Below are 7,949 nucleotides of genomic sequence, written 5' to 3'. Positions count from 1 at the left end.
GTTCACCATCATGCCCCCACTCTATACACAGGAGGAGGTAACTCTTATCAAGAATTTTGACAAAATTATACCCCTTTTTCGACTTAGAATTTACGTTAAAGTTTGTGTACCACCTAAATATTTTCAAAGTCCATTGACATCTTGCTTTGAAACTTTGCATGCTTGTTCATCATCATGCCCCCAACCTGTACACAGGAAGAGGTAACTCTATCAAGCTTTTTGACAAAATTATGCCCCTTTTTCGACTTAGAATTTACGTTAAAGTTTGCTTACCACCTCAAATATTTTCAAAGTTCATTGGCATTTGGCATTGAAACTTTGCACACTTGTTCACAATCATGCCCCCACTCTATACACAGGAGGAGGTAACTCTATCAAGCATTTTGACAAAATTATGCCCCTTTTTCGACTTAGAATTTACGTTAAAGTTTGCCTACCACCTCTAATATTTTCCATTAAATTTATGTAAATATCTCAGCACATCATGTATTGTATTGAAATCTAATCTAACAGTGATCCATGCATGTTTCACCAAAACTTTTCAATCCATACGCCGAAAAGCGGCGGAATAGTCGAGTGCGCTGTCTCTGTGACAGCTCTTGTTTTGTATACATGTTTAACACCATAAAATACAGGACAATTCTTGGTTTAATGTTTAATGTAGATGTTAGCCTTAACAAGTAAGAATTTGCCAAAGATAAATAATGGAAGGGTTAACACATTTAAATAATTTTTGATACACATGTTTTACACCATGAAATGCAAGACAAGAGGGGAGACTGGAGAACCAGAGAAGAACCTGGATGGAGAGGAAGAAAATGGCACTAGAGAAAAGGTGAGTTGAAGATCATACAGAAGTACGTATCACTTTAGTTTAAACTTGTTACTTTTCGCTTGATTGTGACAAAAGCCTGTATACATTCAAAAATACAGAAGATTTGATGTGAAAAATAAGAGAGTCTGAAGAAAGGGTATATTAGTATGGGCCCTGTATTAGAAAGATTTTGAGGCTTAAGATAGTTAATTTTCAAGGCGTAGCCCCATTTGTGTCAGAGCTGCATTTCAAATATCAAATGGACATTTATTGCATAGAATCTGGCCATAACATTACAGTTGTACATGAGCTCTTAAGCATTGTAAGGTTTTTGACTATTGTTTTAAAATTGGGCCGTGGTAATTTATGCATGAATTTTATTTAAATTAGTTATTTACTACCAATTATCTCGGATACCAGAAGTTTGATGACTTTCGAGGCATCTAAGAGATGGCGACATGGAGATGACCCAGACAGTGACTCTGAGTTACAGACAAGCCTGTGGAAAGGGTTCATAACCCACATCAAACAGCCTGCAACAAGACAGCCAACATCCAGGGGGGGATGTGACAATGTAATAACTGCTATACCTTGTAAATAATAATGATGAGAACTGACCCAATTGAGGGCCCCTGCAGTGTCAGAAAGAGGCTCTAGAGAGGACCTCTTGGCATCCTTCCGAATTCATTAAGAAACAGTTCCAATATAAATTAGGTAGGCTTAAAGGGATTAGACATCAGTTCATACAATTGCAGGAAAAAAGAAAATTGTCAAAAGCATACATAGAAGTGATATCGTTCTGTACATTGCATTGAATTTTACTTAAGCCACTCCTATTTTGTTTTTTGGTTTACAAGATTTTTCCGGAAAAATGTCCAACGGGTGGTGGAAAAAAAGAAGGAAAAAAGTCACAAAACATGCTCTTAAAAGGTGAAAATCAGAGAACAACATAAACATTGAAAACAGTGTACGAAATTCGGATTTGAATCTACTAGCCCTTTCAGGCTACCAGATAGGAAATTTTACTAGCCCGAAACCAATTTCACTAGCCCAAACTTAAACGCTATAAAGTATCACTCGATCGGAATAATTTTTGGAAGTTTGAGTATGATTCCACAACGATTCTGATCATCTAATCAAGCACGCTCATACAGTTTCAATAAATGTTCCCCAATCTGAACAATGCGTCAATAATAAATTATAGTCATTCATATAATAGTGTAGTCATCAAAAGTTCAGTAATGCTACGTTTACACTATGTTCCCGGTGGCCACGGCAGCCCCGTTTCAGACAACCGTGGAGAAAACGGGATAAACATGAGACAGCGCGGGGGAACGGAATATGCAAACGTGACAGACCGTTATTGCCGTGCATGCTGGGCCAGAATTTTAAACTGTCAAAAAAATTGCCACGGCAGCCACGGTGAGGATGAGAAACGTAGTAGGTCGTAGTAAAACGGGGTAAACGCAATGACACGTGACAGTACGTAATAGGCCGTTACACAACTTATAAATCGTCCGTAGGGGGGCGGGAATCATATGTAATCCCCGGCATCTGAAGTTCCTTTCTAGTTTTGTAAGGTCATGCTTCGTTTTGTCACGGTTTTCACGGCAAGCTAAGGTGGACGATAGCCGTTTCGTTACGTTTCATTTGCGGTGAAAACACAATCGTCTTCATCTTGGGAATTCATGTTTACTTGTCGAAGTATTCTGATACAGTAATTGCTGTTGCCTGGGGGATTTTCTTTATACCGTGGACACAAACGTAATCCAAAGCTCTGCGGTGTTCGCGTTCGATGCATAGAAGGCCTTGACAAAATGTGGAAAACACATCAGACCTTGATCAAGACGTGAACAACGTGAGGGATCCTATCAGAACGTATCAGACCGGGATGCAACGTACATGCATCCCTGGTAGACCGCGCCCGGACCTAAGTGCGCCTTGGACGAACCACTTTTTCGCCCCTACGGCTTGTCACGGTTACCACAATAAAACGTGAGGAAACTTAGCACAACCTAACAAAACTTTTTTATGGAGACAAAAATGGCCAAAATCCCACGGTGCAATACGTTTCGGGCAAAAGGGGCTGCCGTGACCACCGGGAACATAGTGTAAACGTAGCATAACGTAATGCACCAGTCAATTGTAACCACGGCCCCCCAAGGTCCGGGGCTATACCGGGGATGGCCGGGGAAATGGGCCATGTTTTTAACTTCCCGGTAGCCCCGCAGTGCCGGGTGATTGCGGTGGTTTTGTATTCGCGCCAAATATAGCGGGGAATGTGCCTTACTTAGGGTCTTTGGGTTGCGGGGGCATTTGGCGGGGATTTTACTTATCCGTTCGGGGGGTTTACCTGGGCTTGGCTGGACCGAAAGTCAAAGTCCCCGCTATTCCCCGGACCTGGAGGGGCCGTGGTTACAATTGACTGATGCATAATAAAGTTTTCAAAAAGGTAATAAAAAGAGAAACATGTTTACTGGACATATCATTTATTTAATGGAAAGAATCATGCATGTACTTTAAGTTCTGTTATCCAATGCATCCTTGTCAAATCCGATATGCCCCAGCGATTGTGCAATGACATTTTTCTCTTTTCAACTTTCAGTTTCACTTTCAAGTTTCGGAAGAAACAACAAAAATATATCGATGTTTATATTGCCAATATTACTATAATTGTTCTTTAAAATAAATGGCAAAGCAATTCAAAGGTATAAAATAGAACCTTACTGTACTGTACACTGACAACGATCTAACTATATCCCACAGTTCTCCTTTCACTTTGATTAAATTTGTCAGGAAGTAAACGGGCACCTGTTTCCTGCGCATTTAGGACGATGCTTGTAGAATGATTATTTTCTGTTCGCATTACAAACTTAAATATCTTTCTTTTTATTTTAGCTAATAAATAAAATATATTTAAACGAAATAAATAAAATATCAATGTTGATATTTCTATTTTGGCATTGTTGATTTTCATAGCCATCGTAGTTGTCGAAAACTGCCGATGTCATCCGTGAATTTACATAATGGGCGGAGTTATTGACGTCATAGAGTTTGACTGCTGCTAACAGACACAGTTACTGGTTAAAAACTGATCGATAATTACTTGTCACTTCGGGCATTATTAATTTTTACATGTGTTTATATTCATTGAGTAAATAAACAAACATTCAGCACATGGCTTGAGCCCTGAATCGCAGAGCATTTAGCTTTTTGATCATCATAAATTTCGGCGAATCCGACTTCGCCGTTGTCAAGGCGACTTAGTCGCTCCAGTCGCCTTAAAGGACGCATTCTTAAATAATAAGGCATGGCGAAAAAAACACAAAAAAACGATGTGTTGCGCATTTAATTGGCATGGTCTTTTTTAACTCACATAAGGAAAAAACGGTAGCCCGGTCGGGCTAGTTTCTGTGGAAAATCGGTAGCCCCAGCTGAAATTTGGTAGCCTCGGACTATCGGGCTACCGCGAATTTCGAACACTGTTGAAAATTTATATCATTTACTTGACATTTTACTGGTATTATGTGATTAAAACAGAATTGTAACAGTTAGAGGTAACTTATTTTTTTTTTATTAAGATTGAGCAAAACTTGACACTAACTATAGAGTGCTTTTGCCATTTTTAGCTCTACTGGCCAAAGGCCAGAAGAGCTAATGCGATGGTAATGTGTACGTAGTATGTGCATCCGTGCGTGTGTCTGTAAACAATTTCTTGTGAAATACAAAATGTGAACTATATGTCTGTTGCCTTTTACCCATACATACATGCTCTGGATTAAAAATGACCACAAGAGCCATGCCAGTAGAGCATAGGCCCTTTTGGGCCTCTTGTTTTCATTTTTCAGTGATGGTAAGGCTACCAGGAGGACCTTAAGAAATCGTTTAGTATGGATTGTCTTACTGGATATTTTTATGCCCCGAAGGAGGGCATATTAAAATTGCACCCTCCGTCTGTCCGTGTGTTGCTCAATAATTTCTGTCTGTTAACTTTCTCTTGTTTCATTTAAATTCTACTATTCCTTTATTGTACATGAAGACATGAAAAAACATACATGATATTTATGCATCTGTGAAAACTTGTATTGAATGCTTTCTTTTAGGTGCGTATTGTTGCCACGGATACCGTTGGTCTTTTGTCTAGAGCCACTGCCCAGATCTCGGTGAACCGTAACTTGAACACTCCTCAGTGGTTTCAGACTTCATACCAGGCAACCATCAATGAGAACCACGCCCTGTATTCGGAGATACTCCCACTCTTTGCCTCGGACAGCGACACCCAGGCCCCTCACAATACACTATCTTACATCATCTCGAGCGTCAACAACAACGCGACCACATACTTCCAGATTATGAGTGCCGGAGTGCTTCAACTCACCAGGACTCTTGTTGGAACAACTGGAGATTTTACTGTAAGTAAACCCTAAAAAAAAAAATTTGGCTTGGGTTTCCAGGCCCTACCTTCGAATACTATTTTTAGTCAGTTGGAGATTAAAAACAAAGAATAAATAAAAAAATAAAATAATTTTTTTTAGGTGTGTGTTTTTAAACCAACACCATTCCGCATTGATGACAATAAAATATGTTCTTTAAAGTGGTACGTTCAGCGGTAATGAGAAAAATGTGTGGGTAAAAATGAAGTTAAAATTATATGATAAACACGTTCATTTTATATTCATTTGAAGATTAATTGCAAAAAAATTACTAGGAAAGCTCTTAATTGTTGATATTTCCGAGATCAAATTTATCAACTTTCGAATTAACCGCCACAGTTAGTAGTCAATCGTAGCGAACTTCGGAGTTGGTCATTTGCATAATGCTTGAATAAAGCGCCGGTATGTAAACAGCCAATAGCGTCTTCCCTTCAACTATCGACTTGATCAAAAGAAATGTCATCTTCCAGTGACTCTGAGGTTTGTGCCTTATTTTATTTTTATTATTAACCGACTATTAATTAAAGTTGACTATTAATTAAAGTTATCAAGGAACTTCCTTTTAACGCTTATATTTACTTGGACTTGGTTCTACTATTTATTCAAAATGGCAAGTCGAACTGAAGTGGGTGGGGTTAAGATCAAGCGCTGATATTGAATCTTTCAATTTATTCGAGATTATGTTATTGTTTAGAGCCATGCATACAAGTTATTAAACGTCGATGTGTATTTTGGAACATTAATATTATCGATTAACCTTTTGACTCTTGGAAAAAGCTGAAACTAAAACCAGGTGATCTAGGGTGAAATAGATGTTTATAAACAACATGTAAAAAAAATTATTTCCTATTTTCAGTCACCTCCAAGCAGTCCTTCATCCCAGATTGATGTAGAGGATATTGACGAGCCTGGTCCCTCGATTCAAAGACCACAACAGAGCCAAAGCAGCAAAAAAACATAAGTTGATAATGCGATCATCATAGCTCATCTTTTCTTTTATTAAATTGTAGCATTTAATATTTAAAGCTGCTTTCCCACAGATTGACCAGTTTAATTATCGTTTGTATTGGAATGAGCCATCATATGCTCAAAAGTCTGGAAACCAGTGAAACAAAATGCTGAGACAAGATCAGACTGGGGAATAGCATGGACTCCGACTTTAGGTCCAGCCAAGCATGGGCAAAGTCTCTGCCCTGCAGAGACAATCTGCTGGTAAAACCCCTGCCAAATGCCCCTGCCCCCAAGGGACCCAAGGTCAATTTCCCACTAAATTTGGCGTGAAGACAAAACCACCGCAGTCACCCGGCACTGCGGGGCCACCTGGAAAGTAAAAGCACGGTGCATTTCCCGGCTATACCCAGTATACCCCCGGACCTCTGGGGGCCATGGTTACAATTAACTGGTGCATAACCTTGAGATAAGAATTGAAGTATTCAGCAATTTTCTTAATTGAGGACATATACGTTATAAAAATTCAAACAGTCAATCCGTGAGAGAGTGCCCCAGGAAAGCTGCCATTGCAATTGAATAAGTGCAGCCTTTTTCAAGACATTTAACTTGAGTTGATAGAGATTTTAAGAAGGTGTTTAAGGCATGACAGCACCTCATACAAATTATGTTCCCCTTTATTACATATATCAATTATTATATCAATAAGCTAGTAAGTTAATTATACAATATTCATGTTTATAACCAGGTACTGTTGCTAGGCGTGGCAAAGGCACCAGTGCTGGAAGAGCTGCCTACAAAGGTAAAAGGCAAGCTACTAGAACTTGCAGGTCCAAAACACAGGTGGTAGGGAACAACAGCGTGAAAGTTTTAGCGAAGCAAAAAGAAGGGATGAAGGTATGTTATTTTTAATTTATAATAATAATTCATTACAGTACAGACTACTTGTGGAACATTTGTAACCTTCTTTCTATTCAACAAAATGCATTTGTTTGGTGTTTATTATTTTTAAGTATTTTCCATATTTGCGATTGAAATATGAACATGTTAGCATTATTTTTGAATAAATGTAAAAAAGCTGAGCAATATTGCTAATCAGCCAATCACTATTTTACAGTTTCAACTTTTAATTGTGATTTTAATTGTGATTTTATTAAATTATCTTCAGAAACAGGTGGGCAAGCTGACCAAGCCACAACTGCAGGCTGCAATTTCTAGGGCCATTGAGATGGAGCCAGGGCTCATGCTTCTTGTTTTAGCAGCCCCAGCCCCTGGAGGCAACCCACTAGGAGGTGCTGGGCCTTAGCCCGAGGAAGGGAATATAATTTCAAGCTGGTGTGTGTGCGGAAACTGCCGGGACATGCCCACACAGAGGGAAAGAGTTTGTTGCGGCTGGGAAGCTCGTCTTTCTCATGCTGCTTTCAAGAATCTTAGGAAACTGAAATTCAACATAGATCTAAGACATATGTGTAGCTAATTGTTAAAAAAAGGTAGACAATTCATTAACATTTTTAAGCTTCATTTATACTTATGATGTTGTACATTTTTAAATACTGCTATATCGAATTGTGGGCAGGTGTGAAATCCAGTTGTTAGGTATTAAATGTTGGCAAAGTTTGTCTGTATACTTAGTAGGTAAAAGTACAAGTACTCTTGCTTAGGTGAGTACTGAGTTTTGCTGAGTACTACTTGAAAAATTGTACTGAGTTAAGTATGGCTGATAATAACTTGTCCCTGGATATTTATTTTTTCAA

Source organism: Mya arenaria, chromosome 4 (genome assembly GCF_026914265.1).
Source record: "Mya arenaria isolate MELC-2E11 chromosome 4, ASM2691426v1".
NCBI classification, from domain to species: Eukaryota; Metazoa; Mollusca; class Bivalvia; order Myida; family Myidae; genus Mya; species Mya arenaria.
The sequence above is the reverse complement of the archived record's forward strand: the minus strand, read 5'-3'. Positions refer to the sequence as shown.